The sequence below is a fragment of the Acomys minous genome, assembly GCF_964271855.1.
Source record: "Acomys minous genome assembly, chromosome: 8".
Taxonomy (NCBI): domain Eukaryota; kingdom Metazoa; phylum Chordata; class Mammalia; order Rodentia; family Muridae; genus Acomys; species Acomys minous.
In genome coordinates this window covers 35,161,062-35,188,824 of record NC_140489.1, presented here as the reverse complement: position 1 = coordinate 35,188,824, position 27,763 = coordinate 35,161,062, and the positions used below count along the sequence as shown (strand labels likewise).

General features: G+C 43.4%; 1 protein-coding gene across 8 annotated transcripts in view; it reads left to right on the top strand.

The window, feature by feature from the left end:
* SIPA1L1 (signal induced proliferation associated 1 like 1) overlaps nt 1-27,763 on the top strand; it is a 277,017-nt gene that overhangs the window by 111,295 nt on the left and 137,959 nt on the right. For 6 of the 8 annotated variants that reach the window (XM_084792053.1, XM_084792056.1, XM_084792055.1 and 3 more), the window contains one exon: nt 22,949-23,009. The exons of 1 other annotated variant lie outside the window; for it this stretch is intronic. The gene's annotated coding sequence lies outside the window, so the exon portion shown is untranslated. Of the gene's footprint in view, nt 1-22,473; nt 22,580-22,948; nt 23,010-27,763 lie in introns of those variants that run through there. One more of the 8 variants, XM_084792054.1, reaches the window with a different exon arrangement.

Below are 27,763 nucleotides of genomic sequence, written 5' to 3'. Positions count from 1 at the left end.
TGTGCCTAACATAACGTGTAGTGTGTAAAAGCTTGGGCTGGAGCATTTTTAAACAATCAGATAAATAAACATACATTGCTCTTGCACTGGAGTATTTGAAGTGTTGCCTTAAATTTTATTTGGAATTAAAAAAAATATGGCCAAGCTTAAGACAAACATTTGAATGAATTTTACTTGGCAGGAGGGGGGAATATTACAACCCGAAGGTAGTATTTTTTTCTACATGCCTTAAAAATGTAACAAAACAAAACAAATCAAAAAACCCTCAAAACAAAACGCTGTGTTGAGGAGATGTTTCAGTGGTTAGGAGCACTGGCTGCTTTTCCAGAGGACCCAGATTCAATTCCAGGCGCCCACATGGAGGCTGACAGTCACTGTAACTACGCTTCCAGAGGCCCTTTTTCATGGGCACCAGGTGCATCGTGCACAGACATATACAGCAAAACACTTAAAGTGAGATAAAAAAGTAAACACATTTACAAAGTTTTTATTTTATTTTCAACCCCCCCTTCTCTCTCTCTCTCTCTCTCTCTCTCTCTCTCTCTCTCTCTCTCTCTCTCTCTCTCTCTCTCTGTGTGTGTGTGTGTGTGTGTGTCATGTACATGTGAGTGCAAGTACCAGTGGAGGTCAAGGGAGTCAGGTGCTGTGGCGGTCCTGCTGTGGTAGGTTGTAGCATGCCTGTTGGGAACGGAATTCAGGTCCTTTGTAAGAACAGTAGTGCCAACTGTGTCATCTCTCCAGCATGTCCCTGCCATGTTTGTTTTTAGTACAGGAATCCTTACCTTAGTTCCTGGATACCATTTTTCACGTAGTCTTAATGGTTGTCATCACTCACCTTGTTGAATAGTTCCCCTGAGGCTAAACCCTTTTTAATGATGCTGGCATTTGACAGATGATGTCTTTTTGATATTTTCAGCAATGGTAAATCACATATTATTTTGTAACCCTACTGCCTCTATAATGTTTATTATTATTATTATTATTATTATTATTATTATTATTATTATTATATCAAAGCAAATGTCTTTGAAAAGAGAAAATATGAGGAGGTTCTAAGTGCATTTTGTTTGTAAGGAAACATTGTCCATATTGTTACAGTAATTGGCATGGTTCTGACATAAGGTTACTATGAATATTTTTAGATTATATAAGTGATCCTTGGGATAGCATCAAGATTACTATGCTATACTAGAAATTCACTTGTCTATATAGTGACATTGTCTGAAACAATGGTGAAGGCGTCTATGGTTTTCTTTATTTGTTGTGTATCTATTAAGACATTGCTAAGTACTTGCTTGCAGTAGCCACTTTTCATTCATGGCACAAATGTCAAATCTGTAAAAAACAAACAAATAAAAAACAAAACAGGTTTTAAAAAAAGGTGGCCTTTAATATTAGCTACCCAGTGACAATGTGTGCATCTTACAGAGACTATTTTCAGATAGTGGTTCAATAGGAATGGAGGTGTTTTTTGCTAATACAGAGACATTTGCTTTTATAACGATATTTCTAATATCTCAATTTTTAATGTTTTGTAGGTTACTTAGTGCTAGTATAAACACCCTTCTTTCCCCTCAGATTCCTCCCTTTGCGTGGGTAGAACATCCGTGTTTACAAGCTAAAGAAAACCAAATCCACATATTGGTGAATTTCTGACTGTTACAAAGGAGGTGTCAGCTACTAATTGGCTCTGGGTAGTCCCTCTGCCATCTTGATTTTGCTACCCAGTGATGCCTTCACTACAAGAGATGATTTTGCAGAACTGGCTGTGGCTCTTGGAGACTGAGCTGTCTTCGGGTGTTCTCTAAAGCCTGAGTGGCAGTTGGAAGCACCTCTCTTTAGTTGTAGTTCGGTTTGGCTTTTTTCTTGAGCCTTCCTGTATATCAGGCATCATCCTAAGCTCTGGGAACATAGTATTTCTCCAAATGATCGTTGTAGGATGTGTGGGTTAGTGGAAGACACGAAACAAATAGGACCACCGTGTGACAGTTTCTACACCTAACAGGAAGTGATGAGAGCATGTTTTTCTTGGTAGTGTTGGAATACTCTGATGATAAAGAGGTTTTCAGTCACACTAGGGATGGATTCACGGCCTCACACGTGCTCAGCTTGCTTTTCCCACTGAGCCATAGCCTCAGCCCCTGATGTTTATTAAAAACCAAATTAAAAAAAATATAAAGCAAGAGGAGCAAGAGCCTTGTGGACTACATTTCCAGCAAACAGTACACGAGAAATTCCAAATTATCTCACTAAGTTCAGTGTGGATTTGGAGTTAGTGCCTCAAAATTTGGAAGATTGTCCTGCTTGTCCTGCAAGCTTTTGGACCTGTCAATAATGTGAGATTAGATATGAGGTGTAAAAAGAGTGGCTTTAGGTAAGTACGGAAAACAAAGTGACAGGAACATCAATGGCAGTCCTTTACTGATGTTTCTCTGAGGCATGAAGGGATTGGCTGCTCGGGCTCACACCCTCCACCTGCAGAGCTCTGCCTCACTACTAGAGTTTAGGTTGTAGGAGGCCTGTACTCTACTGCCTTACTCGTGTCCTTAGCCTTGAACAGATCTTGATGTGGAGGAGGCGCTCAGACCGTCTTCGCTTGTGTGGAGACCCGGGTTCTGTCTCTATCCTGAGGAAAAGAAGAAAGGACTGACTATGCTGTGAGGAAAATTGTCCGGTGTTTGCTGCTGGCCCATGTCTGTCAGCACATTCTGGTTTAAACTTTTCTGATAGTGAGGAACCAACAGAGCCACCATAGGCACGGCCTCTCGCCATTGACAACAAGGTCTTTGTTTGGACCCATTGGGAAATCCTGGACTGTATTCAAGGCAAAGAAGTACAAAGAAGCGGTGTGTTAGCTTAGATTTTCCTGCCTGAATGCATGGCTACAAAAACTGTTTGGCAAAGGAACCAAGTGTGGATCCTTTGAAATTTCAAGGGAGATGAGGCAGGAGAGAATTTGTTAGCATAATGTTGGTTTTATTAGTTCAGAAGTTTGAAGTTTCAGTATAACTATGTTTTCCCAGCAATATAAAAGATCACCTTGGTGCTTCACGAGGAGGAGGTAGGGGAGTTGTCTGCAGGCCACATTCTCAGTGTGTGCCTCTTACTTACTCCCTTTCGTTGGGAGTACCTGACAGAACTGTTGGTTCTGTGGCCATTGTTGATGGGCAGCTTTACCCTTGCATGGAGATGGTGCCCATACACGTGCCAAGCACATATTATTTCTACTGTAGTTCAGACTGGTCAGGATGCTCCAGCATTGTCTCCTTGGTGTTCTAGAAACTTTGAAGGCCAGTCTTCTGAGTAGAGCATTCAAGGAACCGTGATAGTGTGTTGGCCTTGTGACCTGGAGCGGGTCATCGCCAAGCTGTGTTGTTTCACTACTTGTGGCTCCTGAGCTTTAACCCTGGCTGTTAGTTCTGTGGGTACAGGGCGGCTTCATTGGACACCCGCGGAGGGCGTTCCTTGCACTCATTTCACTTCCTCCTTAGGAAGTGTGTCATTTTTATACATGGATTCTGCTTGCACTGTTGTCTTTTCTCCTGTTTCCCTCCAAGGTGTGCACCCACCACACCTTTCCTTTGGCCTCTCTCTCTCTCTCTCTCTCTCTCTGAAATGTCTCCTGGCGAGATTCTGGGCTTTATCTAGGGCTGTGTTTGCATTCGTAGCTTTCTGTGCTCTGCAGGACAGTAAAGTAACTGAATTGACCGCTAGGTGACTGAGGACATGTACTGACATCGCCCACTCCTGTTACAGGGAAAGTAGTTCTTGCTAGATGGCAGCTCAAGATGGGCAGTTGGATTGTTACTTCACAGGACAGGACAAACTGTGCATGCATTCTCTGAGCAAAGCTGATGACTGAAAGTTGAAATTGTGTCCAAACGGATTAGGATATAGTTAAGCTGTAGATGTACTTGGCAGATATGGTCAGGTGTTTTAGGGGAATGCTCTTAGTTAAGCAAGAGTTTCTTTCCTCTGAAGTGGCGTGTGCAGCTTCTCATTAGGTGCTCTGTAAGTTAAAGGACTTTGTGCTCTAGAGAACTGGTAGTGTTGACTGAGGAAAGCTATGTTCAATATTTACTGTACATCACTGCAGGCCCTTATTTGGACAGGCATTCTCTGACTTGGTAGTGTCACAGCACGCATTATCCAGAAAGCAGACCTCTGCTGGCTGGCAGCTTTCATAAGCTTCTCTCCAATTTGGAGCCCTTTAACTTTTGCTTTACTTTACTTTTTGCCAGTAACTAGCCCCAGTGTTGACTCAATGTACCTTTGTACTGCAGTGGCCCCATCTGGTTTTTGGTATTAATTGGGTTGAGGAAGTTCCTTTTGATTAATTGCTGTTTGTGAGAGTTGGTTTTAATTGAGAATGTGTATGTTCATATGCCTGTATGTGTGTGTGCCCATATGTGTACATAAGGGTGTGTGTGTGTGTGTGTGTGTGTGTGTGTGTGTGTGTGTGTGTGTGTGTGTGTGAGAATAGAGGTCAATGTTGCATGCCTTCCTTACTTTTTCTCCATCTTTTTTGGTTTTGTTTTTTGAGACAGGGTTTTTCTGTGTAGCCTTGCCTGTCCTGGAACTCTTTCTGTAGATCAGGCTGGCATTGAACTCACAGAGATCTGCCTGCCTCTGCCTCCCAAATGCTGTAATTAAAGGTGTGCACCACTGCAGCCTGGCTTCTATTTTTGAGACAGGCTTTCCCAGTAAATCTGAAGCTTACTGTTTTGACTAGACTGGCTAGCCAGTGAGCCCCTAGGATCCACTTGTCTTCCCTCCCTAAAGGTCGGGGGTTTTATTGACATGTCACCACACCCAGCTTATATGTGGGTGCTGGGGATCTGAACTTGGGTCTTTGTGCTTGTATAGCAAGTACTTCCCTACAGGGCCACCAACCTAGCTGTATAATCCTAAAAAGAGAGGAGGTTGTATGTGCGCCTCTATGTGTATATGTGTGTGTGGCATCCCTTGTATTATATCTTTGTCTTGTTTGGTGGGAAATTGAATTCATATGGTGACTTGGAAACTTTCTATTTTCTAGAAATTTGTGAAGTCTTTCTTTCTTTCTTTCTTTCTTTCTTTCTTTTTCTTTCTTTCTTTTTTTCTTTCTTTCTTTCACTGTGTAATAGAATTTGACAATAAAGCCATCTGGGCCTGGGATTTTTCTGTGTTAAAAGATTTTTAATTACTAATTCAGTTTCTTTTTATAGAGCTCTTTATTCTTTTCTCTTGAACCTGTACGCATTATGCCCCTATACCTTTCTTTTTGTTTGATGTTGTTCTACTCGCCACATGGTTTGAATGTGACTTGTCTGTCTGAAATCCCAGTGGAACTTAGTCTCCTCTGTAAGGCATTATGTAGGTGGAAACTGATCTCATGTTTTTTGTTAGGACTAGGTGAGGCTACTGTAGAGCCAGTATGTAGACAAGGGATAGACACAGGGCGTATCACAGGCCCCGCCACACCACAGTGCTTTAGAGCCCCACCAGCAGGAAGGCTTTCCCAGATGCAGGCTTCAGCCTTAGCCCAGGACCACAGGCCTCATGTCCCTCCTCTCACCCACGCCCCTTTCCATGCCCTATGACTAAAGGCAGGAGGTGGCTCTCAAAATCTTTGCAGTCTTTCTGCAAGGTCAGCAGTGGTTGCTCTTCCCTTAATAGGGTGATTGGGGGCGGGGTTCTGTCTTTGTTGTTGTTGTTGTACCTGTGGGTTTATCCAGACTTGCTTTGTGACATTGCAGCTGTTCTTCCTCTCCAGGCCTTGGTGTGTGTGTCCTGTATCTGTCAGTCTGGATGGCTGAGTCCTCCTTGTACGTAGTTCCCTGTATTTTATTTTATTTTTAGTTTGGTGGTTATATCAGGTATTTAAAGTGGATACAGAGGTCTTGAGTTACAGGTAACTTCTCTCTCTCTTCAGATCTGTCTGCTGTAGTTGCATTCCTCTGGAGTTCTGTTACATCTCCCAGTGAATTGACCCCGCCATCACTGCACACCTTTCTTCTTTGTCGCCTAGGGATTTTATGTCTTAGAATCTTCTTTTCCCTAGTGATAGTGTAGTAGTCCATACTGTGCCACTGTCCTCTGTGCCTGCAGCGCCCTGCTGTGTTCTGGAGCCAGCTCTTCTAGCTGCTGTCTTTGAAGGCTGTTTAATGTCAATTGTGGTTAGAATGTTACAAGATAGCTTTTATATAGAGTAAATTGTATCACAGTTCCATAGCTGTATTTGTCTGAACAGTGCTAGTGGGTCCAGGTGAGAAAGGAATGCTTCCACATTACTGTGCAGTTTTAGGCCGCATATGGTAGTCACCGGTGCAGGTTCTTGTGACTTCTGTCACCGGGAGTTAAGAGAGTCCCTGTCTGAATTCCTCCCGCATTCTCCTTCATAGCCGGTGGCAATCTCTGCTCTCTTCTTATGGCCTCTTTTCTTTTGAGATTGTTATTTAATGTAATGACTTAATAAATAGTCTTCAAGTGTAAGGAGACTGCCTTCTTCCTCTTACCTTGCCTTTGGGATCCATCCAGCTGATTGTGCCTATCTATAGCTTGCTGCTTTGTTGTGCACATACAGTTTGTTTGTATAGTAGTTTTTGTTCCTCTACATACGTATGTAGGGATGTGATTTTGAGTCCTCGGTAAGAGTGTTACAGAAAACTGCCAAGCTGTTTTCAGGAGTGGTCATGCCATCATGTTCCCCCACCATGTTTGAGAGCTTCTGAGTGGCCATGCCACGTGGGCGATGTGCCGTGTGCTCCTGCCATGTTTGTTTGAGAGCTCCCTTTGTCTTCTTTACCCATCCTGGTAGGTACAGAACATGCCACCCCATGCTTTTAATTTACTCTTCTCAATAGCTTGTGATTTTAAATGTCTTTCACATATTTTTTCATCCTTCTTTTGTCTTTGGTGAAACTTCCTTCCAGTTTTAGGTTTTCTGAGAAAAAAAAAATTGAGGACCCTGGGATGATTTCTTGATAGCAGGGGTCACTGTGGGATTGCAATTGTCAGGTGGTTTGATAGTGTAGTGCTGCACCTGCCCCTCTTTCCGGTCTCTGTCCTTGGTGTGAGATCCCTGACCAACCCCCTCGCCCCCACTTCCTTTCAGGTTTACTTTTAGATTGCTTTTGTGCGGTAATCATGACTCAGCTCTCAGAACTGTTTGAGAGTCAGTGAGGTGCCCTGAGAATAGCCCAGGAAGCCCTCAAACTCTGGGATCCCTGCAGTGCTTTCTGACCAGACCCTGCAGCCCACCCTAAGGTTATGGGTCTATAGCTGCACCAAGAGTTATCTGAAGGGCTCAGATGCATGGCAGCATGGCTGCATGGCTGCATGGGCACCAGAGCCTTTGAGAAGCCTATGGTTTCTATTGAACAACCCCAAATGTTAGCACTTTTGTCTTTGGGAAATTTGTCTACCCACTCTTAGGCTTTGGCACAACTTTCCCTGGCTGTGCCAGAGTGCTTCTGTTAAGTTAGTTATTGAGACTGACAAAGAGCCTGCTGTTTCCCCTATTTAACTATAGCTTTTCAATATTCATTGTAAGGTCTTATACGAAGTTTTGATAATGTCATATGGCCAATTTTGTTGAAAAGCCTCTTATGAGCTGGGTGTGGTGGCACTTATCTTTACTCTCAGCACTTGGGAGGTAGAAGCAGGTGTATATTGGTGAACTATATAGTGAGTTCCAAGACAGATAGAGCTATAATGAGACCCTGTCTCAAAAAGAGAAGAAGGAGGCTGGAGAGATGGCCCAGAGGTGAATAGCAGCAGCTACTTTTCTATAGGTCCTGAGTTCACTTCTCAGGAACCACGTGCTGACTCACAACCATTTATAATGAGATCTCCTCCCCTATTCTGGTGTGCAGGTGTACATGCAGCAGAACACTGTATACATTATAAATAAATAAATCTTTAAAAGAAAAGAAAAGGGAAAGGGGTAAAAAGGAAAGAAAGACCTCTTAAACAATGGCATACTTTCAAACTCGTTAGAGTTTTCAGTGGAGAGGGTTTATGTGAATTATTAGTATTAATATAAAAAGTGACAACAAAGACTGTATTGGGTGTCATTGTAACATAAAAATGATAAATCATGAGGAGCTGGTAATCCTGAGATTCGCTGGATAAAAACCAGTCCAACCATTTTGGGCCAGATTTGAAGCAAGCTTTATTAAATAATTAGGTACTGACTAGGATATGGACTTTGGTCAGGTCCATTCCCTGGAATTTCCCAGCTGAGTTGCTCCAAGACACTTGGTAAAGGGGCTTATAAAGACAAGCTCATAGGCCACGATAGTTTCCCATGAGGCTTTGTTGGAAAATAACAAGAACTACAACTCCCAGCATCCCAGGAGGTTACGTGACCCTTGGGCAGGTGGGCTTGCAGGTTAATTTTGGGTGTTTCAGAGCTTTCCATGTTCTTTCCACATTTGCTACATCATTTGATGTGATTAGTATAAATGATGCTTTCCTGGCTTGGTGGGCAGGAGGGAGATTTCTCTGTATGCCCTTGTCATCATTCCACCCACTTCTGCACAGTACAGGCTGCTGGGCGTGCTGTCAAGGAGAGCTTGTCTACAAGTAACCATGCCATAACACGGCAGTTACTGCACAGTCCAAACCTTACGTTATCAACCCCATTGTTTTTGTTCTCATTTCAACATGTGAACTGGGCTAGCAAGTTTTTCAGTGGTAATAGAGAAGTTACTGGTCTCCATACATTGTCATTAGCCTAATTGTAGTTAGGAGATCTTAGGACCATAATTTGATTTTCTTCCTAATGAATAGGTAGGACCTATTTTTGAGGGATATTGTTTAAAATGAGTGGAAAATAAAATGTCCTTGACTACAGTGACAGCATGAGATGTGACTACCTGACACCAGGGGCCTATTTCATCCTAATAGTAGGATTTATGTGCATGGGTGCCTGTGGAGGCTAGAAAAGGGTGCCAGATTCTCAGGAGCTGATGTTACAGGCACTTGTGAGCTGGACATGGATGCCGGGAATTGAATTTGAATCATCTGGAAGAGCTGCAGTGCTCTTGACTGCTGCGCATCTTTCCAGCCCCTGTGAATGAATGAATTCCCCCCCCCCCACTCCCACCCCTCCTCCCTCTCTCTCTCTCTCTCTCTCTCTCTCTCTCTCTCTCTCTCTCTCTCTCTCACACACACACACACACACACACACGAACAATTAATTATCTGTGCTATTTTGCTTTGAATTAAAATATTCATATAGGTGTCATAGGCATAGCTCAGTGGTACATAGTAGTATTATCATATTTAAAGTCTTGGATTTAGTCCCTAGCACAGAACAAACTAAAAACTGAAAACACATTGTATAGACTTGTTTCGGGTGGTTAATTCTCTGCAGGAAACATACTGCTTAATGCTGACGTAGTCTAAGGAACCTGTGCCTTTGGTGCTGAATTTGGAAACCAACACACAGAACATGCTGGACTGTCATTTTACCACTGAGCTATTTCATACTCAACTGTAAATGTTCTTATTTTATATAAGTGGTAGTATTTGAATTTATTTAAATTGGCTATCTGAAGTTGATAAATTGAATGGCAGTAGGATTAAGAAGTTCTTCATAAAAAGAAAAGAGAGCAAAATGACAACCCATAATAGGAAGAGATTTTGCATGACTTAAAGCTGTAGGATATAAAGAATAGTACTCCATAACTGCAGTGAGAGGTACAAGACAGGAAGATGTGTATTATTTTGCTAAGAAGTCCAGAAACTTCTAAAGATGCCCACAGAGCCATTTATTAGGAAGTACAAATTAGAAGCATGGTGTATAGCATATTAGTCTTCTCAGCTGGATAGCAAGTGAGACAGTCCACTCATCCAGGTCTGAAGCAGCTGAGGTGGGCCACTCATGCTGGTGTGGAGTAGGTGAGGTGGCCACTCATGCTGGTGTGGAGTAGGTGAGGTGGGCCACTCATGCTGGTGTGCAGTAGGTGAGGCGGCCACTCATGCTGGTGTGCAGTAGGTGAGGCGGCCACTCATGCTGGTGTGCAGTAGGTGAGGCGGGCCACTCATGCTGGTGTGCAGTAGGTGAGGCGGGCCACTCATGCTGGTGTGCAGTAGGTGAGGCGGCCACTCATGCTGGTGTGGAGTAGGTGAGGCGGCCACTCATGCTGGTGTGCAGTAGGTGAGGCGGCCACTCATGCTGGTGTGGAGTAGGTGAGGCGGCCACTCATGCTGGTGTGCAGTAGGTGAGGCGGCCACTCATGCTGGTGTGCAGTAGGTGAGGCGGCCACTCATGCTGGTGTGAGTAGGTGAGGCGGCCACTCAGCTGGTGTGCAGTAGGTGAGGCGGCCACTCATCCAGGTGCAGAGCATGCATTTTGATCCTGGAAGTAAAACTTGGCGCAACCTTTGACTTAGCAGCTGTACTCCTAGGGGAACAGGTCCAACAGCAAACCCGCACAGGTGTGCTCCAGGAGAAAGCCCATTTTCATAGCATGTTCAAGCTAGAAAGTAGTGTTCATCAGTGGCTCTTGGGAAATGATACATTGGTGTGTTGCTTACGACTTGATGTAAGCGTCCTTTTTCTCTTGCTGTACCTGGCCAGTTCTATGGTGCGGGCGGTCACACTGGACATCAGCTGTGGAAGTCACCAGGGCCTGCCAGGGTGGCAGCAGTGTCATTTGAAAATTGAGCGGCAGTTACATGATGGGCCATATTGGTGAAAACTTAAAAGATGCACTTGACAAGTGCATTGTAACTGTAAGTCATTTAGCAAATCCCGTTTCCCACTGTGGTTCACATCATGTCCTGATCCTGGAACACTAACAAGTCACTGCAGCTTTTTAGTCTTGGCCCTAACTGCTCTCCAGAACCTTCCTACTTCGGGGATTGACACATGCTTTTGGCGATTTTAGTTTTACTATTTCAAAGGCCTTGGTGAACCTTGAATATTTTAAAGGACCAGAAAAAAGTTCTTGGTTACTAAACTGAGAATAACTACCATGGTTTTATTAAATATAAAAGCCTGTCAGTGTTGAAGAAAATGTTTTGAAGAACCAAAATAAAGCACCAAAAGAGGGCATCAGAGCACATTATAGATGGTTATGAGTCACCATGTGGTTGCTGGGAATTGAACTCAGGACCTCTGGAAGAGCAGTCAGTGTCCTTTACTCCTGAGCCATTGCTCCAGCCCCAGTGATACATATTTAAATAGCCCCCTGTCATAATGATTTAACTGATACTTTTACCAAAAATGTATTTTATTTTCCTTTTTTTTTTTCTTTTCTTTTCTTTTTGAGACAAGGCCTTCTGTAGTTCAGGCCTCACACTTGCAGTGTACTCTGAGGTGACCTTAAACATCTAATCCTCCTATGTCCATTTCTCAAGTGCTAGGATTGTAGGTGTGTGTCATTATTTCTGGTAGGCTTAACATTCTGTGTATGTGTGTGCCTGCATGAATGTATGTGTGCCGTGTGTGTTTCTGCAACTTGCAGAGGCTGAGGCCAAAAAAGGTATCACATGCCCAGAAGATGGACTTAGAGGCAGCTGTGAGCTACCATGTGATTGCTGGGAACTGAGCCTAGGTCCTCTGTAAGAGCAGCAAGGGTTTTAACTGTTAACCTAGCTCTTAAAGCCCCCAAGTTTAATATTGTCTTATAAAACCATTTTTGCCTCTGAGTTTTGCTTAGTAGAAACTGTTTGTCTTAAGAGTTTATTATGTTTAGATAAAAGTGTGGCACCTCTCTCTGATATATTTTTCTGTACTGCAGCATAGTGTCTGGCAGTGGAATGCTGTGAAGTGTGTGTGTGTGTGTGTGTGTGTGTGTGTGTGTGTGTGTGTGTGTGTGTGTGATGCAGGATTCATGGTCTTCACTGGTGAGCAGTAATAAACTGCTGAATAAGGGTCATGAATATCATTTAATCTAATAGTCACTAGTCCGACTGAAATGCATCTTTTACATTTTTACAAAACAAAAATAAAGTAGCTTGAAATTGCATATGCCAAATTTTGTTTTGGTTTTGTTTTGTTTTTTGTGATAGTTACATAAGTAACCTGAACAAGGAGGCTGTAAAGGCAGGAAGATGCTTTACTTTATCCCTGGTAAGATACGAAATAGTATGTTGTTCAGAATACAAATGGGGCTTTGAAAGGAAGGCTGTGCTCAGGTTGCAGTGTCCTAGGAGGTTTCCTGTTTGGTAGTGTGGAGTCGGGAGAACACTGCTAGCACCATGGGGGACATTTGCTGCTCCAATACAATGGTTTAATTTTGGGTCTAGCTGGGAGCCTCCAGCTTTTCCAGAGCCAGTACATGGAGCTTTCACTTGACCCCTTAATTTCCTTCTTGATGAAGTATTGTTGGAGACATTTTCTAATCATTGCGTCTTCAAGAAGACAGGAAGAAGCTTCAGGTGGTGGTCTACGTAGTGAGTTCCTGGTTAGCCAGGGCTACATAGTGAGACTGTTTACAAACAGACAAGCAAGCATACAAAGAACATTGTCAAGAAATACCTTTTCTAGACACAGTTGAATACTTCCTGAGGGCAGACTAACAAAACCAAGCAAACTGTGGTCTGTAACACTAGCCTCTGGCCACAGGAACATCAAAACCCAGTCCCTCAGTTCCCTTTCCATCCCTGCTTCCTATTTTTCCTCTCTACTGATCATTTGACAATTTATTTTCTGAATCTTTACTTTTAAAAATTATTTTACGTATGAGTGTTTGCTTGCATAAGTGTGTGCCTGATGCGCACAGAAGTCAGTGAGAGGGAGCATTGGATGCCTTCGGACTGGAGAGTTGCATATGGTGGTGAGCTGCCGTGTGGGTGCTGGGAGTCGAACCTGGGTCCTCTGCAAGAGCAACAGGTACGTTTAACTAATGAAGTAAATTTCCAGCCCCGTACCTTGAGTCATTGCGTTGTGCTCTGCCCCAGCGCAGGTCAAGTCACCCTTCTTTTCTTTTTCATATTGCCTGCATCTTGCTCCCGTCTGTTGCTTAGACTGCTCATAGATACTCATCTCCGTTATGTAGTCATCACGTTTTTACATTCTCCTGGAACTGTTCTTTCCTGGGTCCTCATCGACTTTGCTGACTGCCTAAAGCTGATGATCTCCTTGCATATCATTTGTTACGTCTCATTGTCACTGCTTTGTGGCACCGGCTCTCCTTTTCTACATTTTCTTCCTATTTTATCTATTTCATTAAAGCAACATAGAAAGATGAAAGTATTACTTCATAAATCTACCCACTGCAGTATAATAGCTAGTTTCACTTTTTGAAAGTATTTCCATTTTTGGACTGGCCACATAGAGCATTTTCTTTCATGTTTCAGGTAGTTGTAATCTTACTTTGTATCTTTTTTTAAAGCAAGACTTCACATGAAGTAGTAGGTTGCTTACCATTGCTGCTCTTCTGTTACTCTCAATTTTTCTTTTTTTATACTTCTTTATGTAGTGGTAGATGTTGCATTACCTAGAAGGTTCCAGAACATGATCAACACCTCTTCCATCAGTTTATCTTGAGAAGGACCTGTGTCAGGGGAAGAGTTTTTATAAGCCTGAAGAGGTTTGTACCAAAGAGGAAAAAACCAAAGGGGGTACCTGATAGAGAGGAGAGAGCGATGATTCGCGATTGGGGAGGGGCTCAGCCGACCCCCCTTCATATATTTGGTCTTAGTGATTATGCTTATTGTAATGTACTTTTTTCCTCTTTTATGATTGTCATATTTCTTTGGCTTTAAAGGGCATCATCTTTATTTTCTTGTATGAATTTAGGCATTCTTTTTGTTTTTTCAAGACAGAGTTTCTCTGTCTGGCCTTGCCTGTCCTGGACTCATTTTGTAGACCAGGCTGGCCTCGAACTCATAGCAATCTGCCTGTCTGCCTCCCGAGTGCTGGGAATAAGGGCGTGCACCACCCCTGCCCAGTGAATTTAGGCATTCTTGAATTACTTATTTCCCTATTTCTGATTTGCATGGAATGGTGGCAGATTTAATGTTCTTGTTGTCAAGCCTCTTCTCAAGGCAGGATGTACTGGCTCTTGATTGCAGAAGCACAGAGCTTGGCAGGCCAGGTTGGGTGCACCACATTTTCCATAGTGTGAGGTTACCTGCTTTCTAAGTACAGCTATCAGCTAAGGCTGAATTCACTTCCATGTTGTCTGAATAGTGTCCAGCTTCTCTAATCCCAAGAGCTCCTGTCATCCTCACCAACGGTTAACACCACAGAGTCTCCCCAAGATAGGGGACTATCATAGGTGACACTGTCACCCAGTGCCCACTGTGTGTTCTATAATTCTACCAGGGACATTTGTTAGAAGGTTCATCTTCCTATACTCAAGGAGTCAGTGGTCTCAGTCACAGTTCTTGACGCCCACTGGGGTACTGGAGTTAGTTGGGGCATGAGCAAATGAAGGAGTTTTTTTTTACCTGGTATTACCAGTCAAGGTGCATTAGAAAAGCAGAACCAGTAGTTGTCTTAGAGCATATTTGTATAGAAATGTATATATGTGTATGGAGAGATTAAGAGCATGTTACTGACTAGAAGAATTGGCATAGGTGTTTGGGATGGCTCAAAGCAGACACTAGCAACTCAAGTAGGCCATGTGGCAGGGCTTCCTTGTCCTTTTTGGACCCTTTTTAGCCTTTTAGCAGATTGAATTGGAGGAGGACCAGCCACATAATTTGCGGTAATCTTCACAATTGTTGGCATTAGCCACATCTAAAACACCTTCATACTAACCCCCAGATGAATGAGATTTCTTCTCTTCTGTTTGCTCTACTTGGAGGCCCAAAGACGAGGCATATGCCAAGGACTGAGTTATACCCCAGAATTCTAGATTGGTCTTCAACCAAGTAGCTGAGTACTATAGGCTGGCCAAGTTACTACATGGACCAACCATCACACCTTCCCAGCCCTACTCAGTGCAGAAAGACACTATGGGGTTGGTTAGAAAACCTGCAACCAGCCCCTTGACTCTTCATGCTCTGGGCAAACTTTAGCAACTGTTGTTTGCTGACCATAGAACATATACAGTGCTGTTAGCCACCTTCCGGAGAGATGTCTTCCCTTTGAGTAATTGGACAGTCAGGATTTGAGCCTATTTCCTCATGCTTATTTTTAGGGAGAAGATTTGTATATTGGTTGGATTTCAGATTTTTCATAAAGAACCTGATTATTTAGAATTCAGGCCAAGTGCACAGTTGTTACTTAGACAGGAAAGCAAACATTGCTTCTGATTTATTCATGTGTTCCGAGAGAAAGAATGGAGAATTCCTGCGCCAAATCATATTAATAAATTCGGTGACTGTTTGGCTGATACTTGGGGTGTACCCTTGAGAATAGAACTAATGGTTTGCCAAAACATCCTTCTAGTGTATTCCATAACAGTTTATTTCTTCTGTTAACCTGAATAATTGCTTCTTCTACAAGCAAAGACCTCATTTCTCCTTAACAGTGAAAATCTCGTCTATGCGCTGTGAAGTTGCACTTTTTGAAGCATTGCTATTAGTTAGAAGTCAAACAGGATGAATTAGAAGTGAATCCACCTGGGCTGCCACCGATGCCTCTGTGTAACTCTCATCTATCTTAGAACTTTGTATCTACTGTCATACAAATAAAACATAGCCGTAACCTGAACTTTGAACACTATTATACAGTCATTTAGACCCAAGAAAAAAATGGTACCTTTGATGCCAAATTGAAATATGTATCTTATAATTCTTTCAGAATACTAGCATCTGTTCACTTGAAAGGGTCCAGGAAACCCTTTAGGGTGATTTCTCTGTCTTCTGAATGTGTGCATCTAGTCTAGCTGTGGCCAGGTTCAGTACCAGTTAGAGCTGCTGCTCATGAGAAGACAGCTAGGGTCTGATCGTCTGTGAAATTGATCAACTTATGTGAGGGATTTCTCTCACTATGTCTCCTTCACTGTGTTTGACAGTGAATTTCCATGAAAGTCACTATGGTTCCTCTTGTCTGAGTTTTTCTACTTCTCTTTGAAGATACCCTGTTTAAAGGAGCCTTGCAGAGTGAGAGTGAGCTGGCCCCTTTAAAGGGCACCTGTGGAGTTCTATCAGACTTCTTTTACTTGGGCTTCTTTTATGGACATAGTGTTGACACCTTCAGAGCTCCCCATCTGAGGCCTTTAGCCTAGAGTGGGTGAATCTGCCTGGTTCTCAGCTGCTGCCCTCCAACTTCTCTAGGCATAAGTGAGTTCAGGCCATACTCACTCCAAAGCATTCAGGCGTTGTCGGGCTTGTCAGTCTACATACAGGCAAGTGTGCCCCACCCACAGCAGGATTCATTCAAATATGATCCACCCTGGCCTCATGCGCCTTCTTTACAGCACAAGTTCCATGATCTTTGTGCAGCACAGGGTGGTTTTTGGCCTGATAACCTCTCCCTTTCCCAGTGGTTCTCAACCTGTGGGTTGCAGCCCATTTGATAGGGGTGTCACATGACCCTTTAACAGGGGTCACCGAAGACCATTAGAAAATACAGATATTTACACTATGATTCCTGACAGTAGCAAAATTACAGTTATGAAGTTGCAATGGAAATAACTGTAGGTGGGGTCAGCACAGCATGAGGAACTGTACTAAAGGACCGGGGACTAAGAAGGTTGAGAACTGCTGCTGTAAGCCCTAGTGGACGTGTAACCAGTTCATTTGATATGGCTTAAAACTCCCACTGGACAGTGAGCTCTGGGTTGCAGAGTGGATTTGGGGACTTGTCTGTAAGTTTTTCTCTACAGTGTGTATTTGTTTTCAGTCTAGTTCTCTTGGTTTGAGAAGTCACATTCTTCTATTTGCCATAGTACAGCCAAGTGACACTCTTTTGACAGTCATATCTTGTCTGTGGCCAACACACACAACCAGTGTTTTGCCTTTCGCTGCCTACCCTACTTGCTCTTGTGAGGAACGCTGCACCTGGACTCAGGGAGTCCATATTTAGTGATGGTGGCACAGCCTTCATATAACTTAAAATTTTATTTTATTTTTTAGATTATGTTAATTTCTGACATGGCACATTCAGCTTTAGATTTCCTAGCTAATATCTTTCAGTTGCTGTTGGGGTTTGAGTAGTTGACAGTTTCCGTGCGCTTGCCTTCTCATAAACAGAACTGTAAGGGGGAAGTTACTGGATGATCAGATGTACTCATGGGTCAGTCCTGTCTGAGTGCACCAGGATAGACCCATGGCTCCTTCCTGTGTGGCTGCACCAGGTTAGATCCATGAGTCTGTCCTGTGTGAGTGCACCTCTGTACTCTAGAGCACCTGAGTGTCTCATTGTTGTACGTCTTCGCCTTCACCCTCAGCTGACTTTGAGTGACATCAAATGATAGGTGTATGAAGGTGCCTTTTTATATATCTCTGGTTGCCAGTTGGTTTGCTTTGGTGTATTTGGTTTTTGGTTGGTTGGTTTTGGTGGTGCTATAGCTTGAACCCAGTTTTTTGCAAATATGAGGCAAAGTTACCCCGACCCTGTCTGGTTTTTCCAGTTGTTAAGGAAACTTGCTGTGGCTTCTGTTTTCGCTTTTCTTCACAGCTTCTTCTGTTTTTCTGTCTAATTATTTGCCTCTCCTGTATGCCTAAGAGTTTCACATGCAATCCGTTGTTGCTTATGACCTGCTGTTTTCCTGTCACCCTTTTCAACAATTCCTGTATTGTCCTAATGTTGAGAGAACTTATATCAGTGCTTGTGCTTTTTCTGCTTTGTATTGCTAACTTTTATGAAGTTGTAGATAATCTTTTATTGTCTACCAAAAGTTATATAATATCTTGCCTTTCACATGCAAGTTAGGTTACATTGGGATTATTGTTATACAAAATGTGGAGTGGAAATTCAGTTTAGTTTTCACATAGGTGAACAGATACGTATAAGAACCATTGTTAAATAATTAAATAGTAAATAATTCAGTTTCTGCATTAATCTACCATCCTTGCTGTGTAGTAAGTAGTAGTTGAGAGGGAAGACAGATGGCCTCCTGACCTTGTTATAGAGAACTGACATTCTTCTTGATCTTTTCTTTGTAATGTAAGACTCAGGCACAGCTTGTCAAATTTCTAACACAGCTATGGTTATGATAGATAGATAGATAGATAGATAGATAGATAGATAGATAGATAGATAGATAATGGATGGATGACGGACAGTAGATTGATAGATGTTAAATTGATAGATAACATATAAATATGAAGGCAGGAGGAAGCACACATGCATGTGCGGCCCCTCTCTTCTCCCAGTGAGTATGCCCAGAAGTATTTACTAGCAACAACTGCATCTGGCATCTGGACTTTTATTTGTAAATGCCATTCTTGGAGAAAGGAACCATTTTGGAGAAATGGGTAGGGTAGGAAAGTCCACACGGAGACTTTGAAACATCTCCTTTTAGAAAGTAAAGGCTTGATTTAAAAATTACAGAGTTGTGTCAGATGACCTGTGGGCTTTCTTGAACATTTTATTGTTCAATTCCAGGCAGATTGGGCTGCCATATAAACCATGGCAATAACTGATAACAGTAAAAATAGCAGCAATAAGGGTTAAAACTGAATACGTGACCGATGGTGGCACTGACTGAAAGCAGGGGAAACTCTTTCTTTCTCTTGTCACCAATTATTCTGCTGTCTGGAACGCCTTAATTGTCTTCCTGATGTGGATCCACATTACAGTGGGTTCTCATTTGGCTTCGGGGTCACCCTAAACTGAACTTTGTGTTGCTGGGAGACACTTTGCTTTTTCCTACCAGCTGTTGTGTTCATGGCTCAGGTACCTGCATTGAAAGGCAGATAAACAGGAGACACTCATAACAGGCATACTTAATAGAAGTTTTATATGCCTTAGGATCCTGCAGAAGGAACAAGGTCAAACAAAGGAAATGGGATTGGGTTGGGATCATTCGGGCATGGCTGCCTTAGCCGGTGTCTTCATCTTAAGGTTTTGTCTTTCTGGAGATGGGAGCATTCCTTCAGGCACAGGGAGAACACGTCTTCATGAAGGTCTCCTCTTTCAGCAGAAGGCCTGAGGCCCCCCCCCCCCCCCCCCGCCTCTACACTTTGAGTAGATGTCCCAGGGCTTAATTTTTAAGGTGCAGCCTCTAGGGCACCCCACTTTCCTGCTGGGGTCAGCTGTGCAGTAGAAGGATCAGATTTCAGTGTCACCCAGGCGGCTTGTCCTATCTCTTCACTGCTCTCTTGGTAGAAGCTCACTGGAATGAATGTAGTTGGCACTGTGGAGCCTGTGGTCTGTGGTCCCTGGCTTCTGTATAATCTCTGCCTCTCCTAATCATTTGCTTGCCACTCAGGAAATTACAATATTGAATTAAAGTTTATGGTAAATGCGTTATCATCCTTGATGGTGAGATGAACTCAAGATATTATTAGAATTGTTGAAAGCGTACAGGCTTAGAAGTCAAAACTAGTCTAAGCCAAGTTTGTTTCTTACTTGAAAAGTCGAAACTTCTTGCCCTATGAAGATTGGAAGAAACTGGTGTACTGGAAATATGTTTGCTTCAGTCCGTTAAAATCCTTAAAAGCTTTAAAGCAGCCAGAAGTCCAGATCAGTAACCCCCAGGTCGTGTTCCCCAGCTGCTAAGGCTGCTTTGGATCCTGTGGGGCTTTTCCAGCAGAAAGTGTTAAAGTGTGTGTGCGGGGGTTGAGGGGGCGTCTTATTTCAGTGGCTCTTCACTTTCTCACCTGCTGTTCTCCTTTCTCCTCTCTGTGGTATTCACCTTGTGCTGTGCCTGTGTTTGTGTGATCATAGGGAGCTCATTCTCCAAGTCCTGTGTGTGGCTGGGAAGAGGGGCTGCTTCTGTTCAGACACTGCTGGGGACACAGGCTTTGCTGGAGCAGTGTGTGAGGGTCACTGATTACAACATCTTCCTTACAAAACAACTGTTAGGATGCTTTGTTTTCTGTCCAAAACGAAGGCAGGTGAATCAGAAACAGACACCAGAGTTTTCCTCTCAAGCATAATATGGAGATAGCTCTGAATGAAGAGAACCCTGGGTTAGGCCCTGCCCCAGCCTTACTGTTCTGAACACAGAGGCATCATGTAGCAGTCCCTGAGTCCTGCATGCGCCTGGCTGAGAGGCATGATGTCCATCAGCATAGTGTTGCTCTGCTCCACCCCTCCCTCCTTGCTCTACAGTGGACAAAGCTATACTGTGTAGCTTGGCTGTCTGTGTTTTTTTGTTTGTTTGTTTTGTTTTTTTATTTTACTAATTTATTCATATTACATCTCAATGGTTATCCCATCCCTTGTATCCTCCCATTCCTCCCTCCCTCCCATTTTCCCCTTATTCCCCTCCCCTATGACTGTGACTGAGGGGACCTTCTCCCCCTGTATATGCTCATAGGGTATCGAGTCTCTTCTTGGTAGCCTGCTATCCTTCCTCTGAGTGCCACCAGGCCTCCCCATCCAGGGGACATGGTCAAATATGGGGTGCCAGAGTGGCTGGCTGTTTTTGTAAATAAGATTTTATTGGGATAGACAAACTCATGGGCTGGGGACACTTTTGTACTTCAGAGGTGGGCTAGATAGATACGACCTGACTGTGGCCAGCAAATCATAAAACACTGCCTGGGCATTTACAGAGGCAGAGGCTGATTCCTCCTGTATACCGCTTCACTGTGTGCCCGTTCATGGTTTGTTACCAGGGTCTGCCCATTAGTAATACTGTTTCTCTTAATGTTTTTAGAGTTTCTTGGGGGACCTCTGTGTGTGCATTTCTGGCAGACAGCTGTTCATGGAGATGGTGTATTTGTAGTCTGCGATGTTAAATCCTAACAGTTTTCCAGTTTTCACATACAGTAATGCATGAGAATTAACTTGTTCACATCCTAAGATGTCTTTCAATGCAAACACAGCTCTTACCTCAAAGGAAGGGAGGGTTAGTTTATTCTTGAGTCAAATAACGTCTAGGTTTTAGGACCACAGGTTCGAGTGGCCTCAAGAAACGGGCGCCAATGTGGTAGCAAGTTACTTGGAGTTTTACCAAACAAAAGAAAGCAATTAGTAAAGGCACTTTTGCGCTACATTGATGGAGAGCTCAGGGAGGTGGTTACAGCAGAGGGGAAGGCTCACAAGGCTCAAATGCTCTCTGATGAAGTATTTGGTTTGGGCCTGATAAGAGCTGCCAGCGTTTTGATACATTCCAAAAGGTTTCTCCTGATATAGTCAGAGGTGGGCAAGAGGTGGCTAAAGGACCACTTTTAGGCAGCCTAGAGTAGTTTAAACCTGTATTTGGAATGGCCTAACTCTCCACAAAGTGCTAACTAGTCACCCAGCCTTGTGGAAGCTTTACCATGGGTGTGGCTCTTTTTTCTGGGAAGTTCATCTCATATATAACATGGTCTGAGTTTTATATTTTAGCCATTGTAGCCAGTGCCTATACCTTGTAGTGGAACATGATGCGCTTGCAGTTTGACTTGGGGTTTGACAGTGATAGATGAGGCTGGGTGTGTTTCCAGATGATACTGGCTGTTTTAAGGTCTGATGTGGTGGCCTGTCTTTTTACTGTCTGTCTTACTTGTGGCAGTTCTTCATGTGTTTAGAATGTGTCCTTTAGTGGTGGATACATGTGTTACAAGGGTCATTTTCTGTTTTGGAGCTTCCAGTTTCTCTCTTAAAGCTCTGCAAACTTTTTTTTTTTTTTAAACAAACCATTAGTAATGCATCACGACACACCACACCACAGCCAAGAACAGAGAGAAGTGAATGTACCCATGCTCCCTGCTTCTCCTCCGCTACCCTTTTCTCAGAGCCTATATGGCTCAGCGCTCCCCGACCAGGGAGTGTGGTTTCCCACAATGATCTGCGCTAACAGTCCACGCAGTCCCCCACAGACATGCCCACAAGCCAGTCTCATCTAAACAGTTGCTCAGTTCAAACTTTCTTTTCAGGTAATTCTAGATTTGGCAAGTTGACATTTAAAACTAACCATCATAAGGTCTTTTTCTTTGAGAGTGTGATTTGCTATTGTTTTTTGATGTTCTTATTAATTTTTTCTGTTTATCTTGATGTTACCTATGGTGGCCTCAAACTCCTCAGCCTCCCAAATTGCCAGGACATCACCACAGGGGACTCCTGCTGTACTGTTATTAGAGCTCCAGGCCGGGCAGGGACAACACTTTTATGTTATTTGTGAATATTAAAAGCCATTCCAGTCTCCAAGAGTCTTTGTTGAAGCAGATGTACGCATCTTTTTCTGCTCAGGACTGTTTCCTCAGATCTCTGAGTTTAGAGATTTAGAAATGAAGCTGATTTACTCAGGTTTATGCAGTATTAGGAATAGGTTAACTGAGGGTCACAGAGGTCAAGCTAACATGCCGTCTTACGCTTTCCTCTAAAGCTACATAAGTTTGAGGTCCATTTAATATTTCCCCCTTTTTGTTTTGTAAGTGCAGAGCAGTATTACTCAGTTGAAATGCAGTGCTTATCTTGTTGTTTGAAAGTTCGATCTGGGGCTAGAGAAGCAGCTGAGCAGTAAACAGCCCCCTGTTCTTGCAGAGACCGCATCCATGCCCAGCGCCCACATCAGCTCACAGCCGCCCGCAACTCCAGCTTCAGGGGCTCCAGTGCCCCTTTCTGGCCTCCACAGGCACCCGTAGCACAGGTACTTAACACAGACACATACACATAAATGAAATAAAGTTCAAAAGATCAAAGTCCAAGGCTGCGTGAGGTAGCACACACATTTAATCCCAGCATTCCAGAGGCAGAAAAGGATGTTTATGAGTTCAAGGCCAGCCTGTTCTACACAGTGAGTGTCAGGATAATAGAGAACCTGTCTCAACAACAACAACAACAACAACAACAACAACAACCCCCTTGATCTACAGTTGACACAGATTATCTTAAAAATACTTATAAAACTCTAGTATTCCTTCATAAAGGCTAGCCTGTCTACTTCAAGACTATGTGAGCATTGCAGTCTTAGTGGCTTTTCTTCTGCTCTGACAGAGCTTTTCTCCTTTGTTTGCAGGTTATATGTCACTAGTGTGGATGCTGCTGTCTTAAGTCTGTGGCCATGGCACCAGAATACAGTGAGTACCCAAGCTTAGCTTAACATTGCAAAGTGTTGGCTCTCTGTGTTTGAATCCCTTCCTGAGGATGGCGCCCCCAGATGCATGGAGCCAAGTGGACCATGAGTTAGTTACACTCCAGCATGTGTGTTTTGAGCTTCTGATTGCAGAGAGATAGAAAAGCAAGAGAAACCTTACTTCCCCCTTTCAAAGCGCAGTTCACTTGATCTTCTGGGGTTTGATTTTTTGGTTTTATATACAAATACATCATTATGCTCATTTTTTTCATGTTCCTGTACACATAGTACTTGTCTGGACTACTTCCTGTAACAGCTAGCAGAGTGGACATTCGGCCCGTGCCTTTTCCCACGTGCCATCCATTCTGTGTTACAAGTCTGAGAAGCTGACCACAGCGGAGGGTGGGCCTGGTGAGCCGCAGTCCCAAGCTGCTGGTCCACAGCTGCCTTGCCAACTCTTGCTCCATCATCCACTCTGGGGCAATGCCTGGCCAGGGGAATGGCCTCAGGGGCAGCCCTGTGCCCCTGTTACAGCTTGGGAGACCCTGCGGCAGGTGTGCCTAGAGCTTCCAGCAGAGCTCAGGGATGCCTCCGCCTCTCCTCTGGGTGTCACTGTGCTGCTGTGAGGCCGAGTGTGGCTTCAGCCTGCTGACTGCCAGCCTGAGCAAGAAGGCCACACAGGATGGAAGACAGGGTCCAGGATCCAGGATCCAGGGCAGCCAGCCCCGAAGCCTGTCCCTTCTCGGGACACCCAGTATTTGAGCCAAGCCATTTCCTTTATGTTAAAGCCAGTTTGAGTTGGAAGCCAAAACATCCGAATGATTCACTTAATCCCCATTTTATTTTTAGTAATCCATTAGTTTCCCCCAGGGAATGTGGGAGTAATTGCAAAGCAAGGCAAAATAATACCATTAAATTAAACTGGCACGGTGTTGGTGTTGACTGGCATCCTCTTTGCTCTCAGCGGGAGTCAGCTCTAGTGAGTTAGTATTCGAAAATGTGAGGATAAAGACAGCACTTTCAGATTCTCTCTCATTTTCATTTTCACCAGAAGCTTTTGCCTGTTACTCAGTTGGCCACGAATATTAGAACGGGTCCTGGGCCACAGGCACGAGCAGGTTGTATGGACCCATTCTGTTCTCTTTAGAACACAGTATGTGTATGTTATTAACATTTGTTTAGTTCTCAAAAATTAATATGAATGTTTCAGATAGAAAATTGGGGAAAAAAAAAAAAGAAACGTGGGGCAAGGAAGAGCACACCGAGTTCCTAGCATGTGAGAATTTTGTCACGCTCTTTCCCTGCCCTGGGGACCTCTGCTTCTGCTCCTTATCTTTCCCCTGTGTTTGTACTTTTATCATATGCTTTTCATATGCTTTGTTTTCTTTCTTTCTTTCTTTCTTTCTTTCTTTCTTTCTTTCTTTCTTTCTTTCTTTCTTTCTAAGATTTATTTATTACTATGTATACAGTGTTCTGCCTGTATGTACTCCTGCAGGCCAGAAGAGGGCACCAGATCACATGGTTGTGAGCCACCATGTTGTTGCTGGGAATTGAACTCAGGACCTTTGGAAGAGCAGGCGGCTCTTAACCTCTGAGCCATCTCCCCAGCCCATCTGCTTTGTTTTCTGATGAGATGGGTATCATGTGTCTGAACTGGTCTTGACCTGCCTTGAACCTCTGATGTTTCTGCCTCCACTTCCCACTGGAATTACAGCTGTGTTCTATCACACCTGACTTGTGTGCTTTTTGACTTCCAAAAAAAATGCAGATGCTACACACCCAAGGAGGTTTAGAAGAGATGCAAGGCCAAGATTAGGATCGTAGACACTTTCAGACATGTGTTAGTGCGCATCTCAGCAGCCTGTATTTCTGTACTTTAGTATTCAGATGTTGGTGAGTCTGAATCAACACTGTGGCACCTTTTATCTTGGTCACTCCCAAAGCTCTCTCCTTGGCTGCACGGTCTGCTGCTCTGAATCCCCTGCGCAGCTTCCTTCAGTGGTCTGCACCCTGCGCTCAGGACACAGACTTCAGGCAAACTTCATCTATACATTTTTCTGCTCTGTGCCAGTAGCTGGTGGCCTACAAAACTGACCAGTTTGGCATTCTACTGCTTTTGTTTGTGGCAGTGGTTACAGAAGACACAGCTCCTCCAAGTCCTCAGAAACAGTACCTGTGTCACTGGGAGCCTCCTCAGGAAACTTCATTGTGCCCTGTTTCCCTATGACCCAGTGTTGGGTCTTAGAAACCCTGTTCGTTCTTTCTTTCTTTCTTTCTTTCTTTCTTTCTTTCTTTCATTCATTTTTGTTTGTTTTTGTTATTAATTATATATATGTTGTGGAATTAATATTTGATATTGATTCATATAATTATTAAGGCACATGTTAAAAGAATTAATTCTATTAATATTAAGTAATGAGGGTTATTAATATACTAGTAGTTATTTCTTAACTGCTATTTTAAAAGTAAAAGACACAGAAATTTATTATATTTATTATAAGCCTTAAAGCTCTGGAGCTGGGGAGATAATAACCTCTAAGCCACCTTGTCTACTTCACAGCCGCAGTCCCCACAAATTCCATATGGGCTGCTTCTGCTCCATCAGGCCAGTCCTCAGTGCATGCTGCTCTCAGCCCGCCCTGTCTCCTGGTTACCTCATGGGGGAGCTGCTGTTTTCTTCCTCCTCCTTCTTTCTCTCTTTGTTGTGGTCCTCCTACAACCCCAAAACTTAGGAACCCTAGCTCTGCCTCCCTCTTGTCTGCCCAGTGCAGGCTGTACACAACTTTATTAGCCAATCAGAGATAATTTGGGAGGCAAGGCTCACACAGCAAGTCATTTTGGATACATAAGAATTTACTCCTAGGACAGTAAGGATCTCGGGAGTGGGAGGGTTGGGGGAAGAGTTAACATTTGAATACATAGGAGCTCCAGATCAACCTCAACTTATATGAGTGTTTTGCCTGCATGTATGTCTGTACACATGTGTGTTTGGTGCCCACAGAAGCAAGAAGAGGAAATCAGATCCCTTGGAACTGGAATTACAGCCAGTTGTGAGCCATCATTTGGGCACTAGAAAGCAAACTTTGGTGTTTTGTAAGAGCAGCCAGCGCTCTTGAACTTCAGACCATCTCTCTAGCCTCCATATCGTAGCATTCTTGAGAAAATGTAAGCGATTAGAAAAAGCTGCTCCTGCTGTTGGCGGTGTCTGGCCCTCTCTCATTGGGAGCAGTGTTTGTAGGAGCAGGAGCCGTCTGGTTGTTTAGTCCTTCACTCAGAATCATTCTCGTTCTACTAGTGCAGCGTCGCAGAAAGACAATAAACAGAGGACTAGCATGTGTTAAAATCCAAACTAAGATTTCTCCCCATCACACTTTATCTGTACAGAAAGAAAAATCAGTGTCTTTTATTGAAATTAAATTGTAAGACTTTGTTTTTCACACATGTATTCTGTTGTAAGTAATGGAGTGGATTTTTTTTCTAACTCCTGTGTGTGTGTGTGTGTGTGTGTGTGTGTGTGTGTGTGTGTGTGTACACTGTCCTGTGCATACATGTGTGAGCAGGCATATGTGAAGGTTAGACGTTAATTAATGTTGAGTATCCTCTACGACTTCCCATCTTTTTTTAGGTGAGAGAGTTTGGACAGGATATCTCTAGTATGTAGCTCTGGCTGGCCTGGAACTCTATGTACATAGAAATTCACCTGATTTTTTAGTGCTGGGATTAAAGGTATGTGCTATGATTGGCCCCAACTTTTGTTTTTAGCTGAAATCTCTTACTGAATCTTAAAACTTGCCATTTCAGTTAGATTTACTGATCCAGCAAGGCCCCAGAATCCTCATGTTACCATCACACCAGGCTTTTAGGTAAGTTCTAGGATCTGAACTCAAACCATCACGTTTACATAGCAAGTACTTTACCCATTGAACTGTCTCGGTAACCCCTGATCCAGAGTCTTGCATTTAAAAGTTTCAGCCAGATATAGTGTGTGCGCCTGCAATCCCAGCACTCTGTAGGCCGAGGCAGGAGAATCATATACCCAGAGCCAGCCTTACCTATATAATAATGCTGTTTCTAAGAAATAAAATGGTCGCCTATGTTAGATTTGCAATACAACATGGTAATACTCAATCCATGAAGTGTAAGAAAGTACACCCTTTGGTGACAACACAATATGTTCGGTGTACTGGAGGCAGAGCATGCTAGAGCACACTTTTAGTACCAGCCCTTTTGTTAAAGTTATTTTTATAAAAATGTGTTTGTTTCTCAATTTCTTTCTTAACCCAGCTATCACCCAAATAACTGAGACTCTACTATATTTGTTTGACAAGCTTCACAGCGCAACAACTGAGCAATAATGACTCTATTCTTAATCCTCTAGGCTAGTCTGGCTTCCTCCCAACATAAATCACCAAGGTACTTGTGCTTTGTGGCATTTTCTGCTCCAGCTCCTCTCTCCTGACCTCTCCTTGACACCTCCCTATGCCTGAATCCTCTACTTCCTCCTCTGACTTCTTCTGCATGGCAGGAAGTCCAGCCCTATTTTGTCCTCTGCTCAGTGATTGTCCGTCAGCTGCTTTATTGGTATAGCAGGGCCATTTGGGGAACAATGTTTACACAACATTGAGATGGGAGATTCTCAGAACAAAGATTGCAACCAGATATGGGGCAGAGGAGTGGGTACAGAAATCCACATTTGAATTACACAATAACCTTATGCTTTCACCCTTTGAAGCTAGCCTGGTTTATATAGTGAGCTCC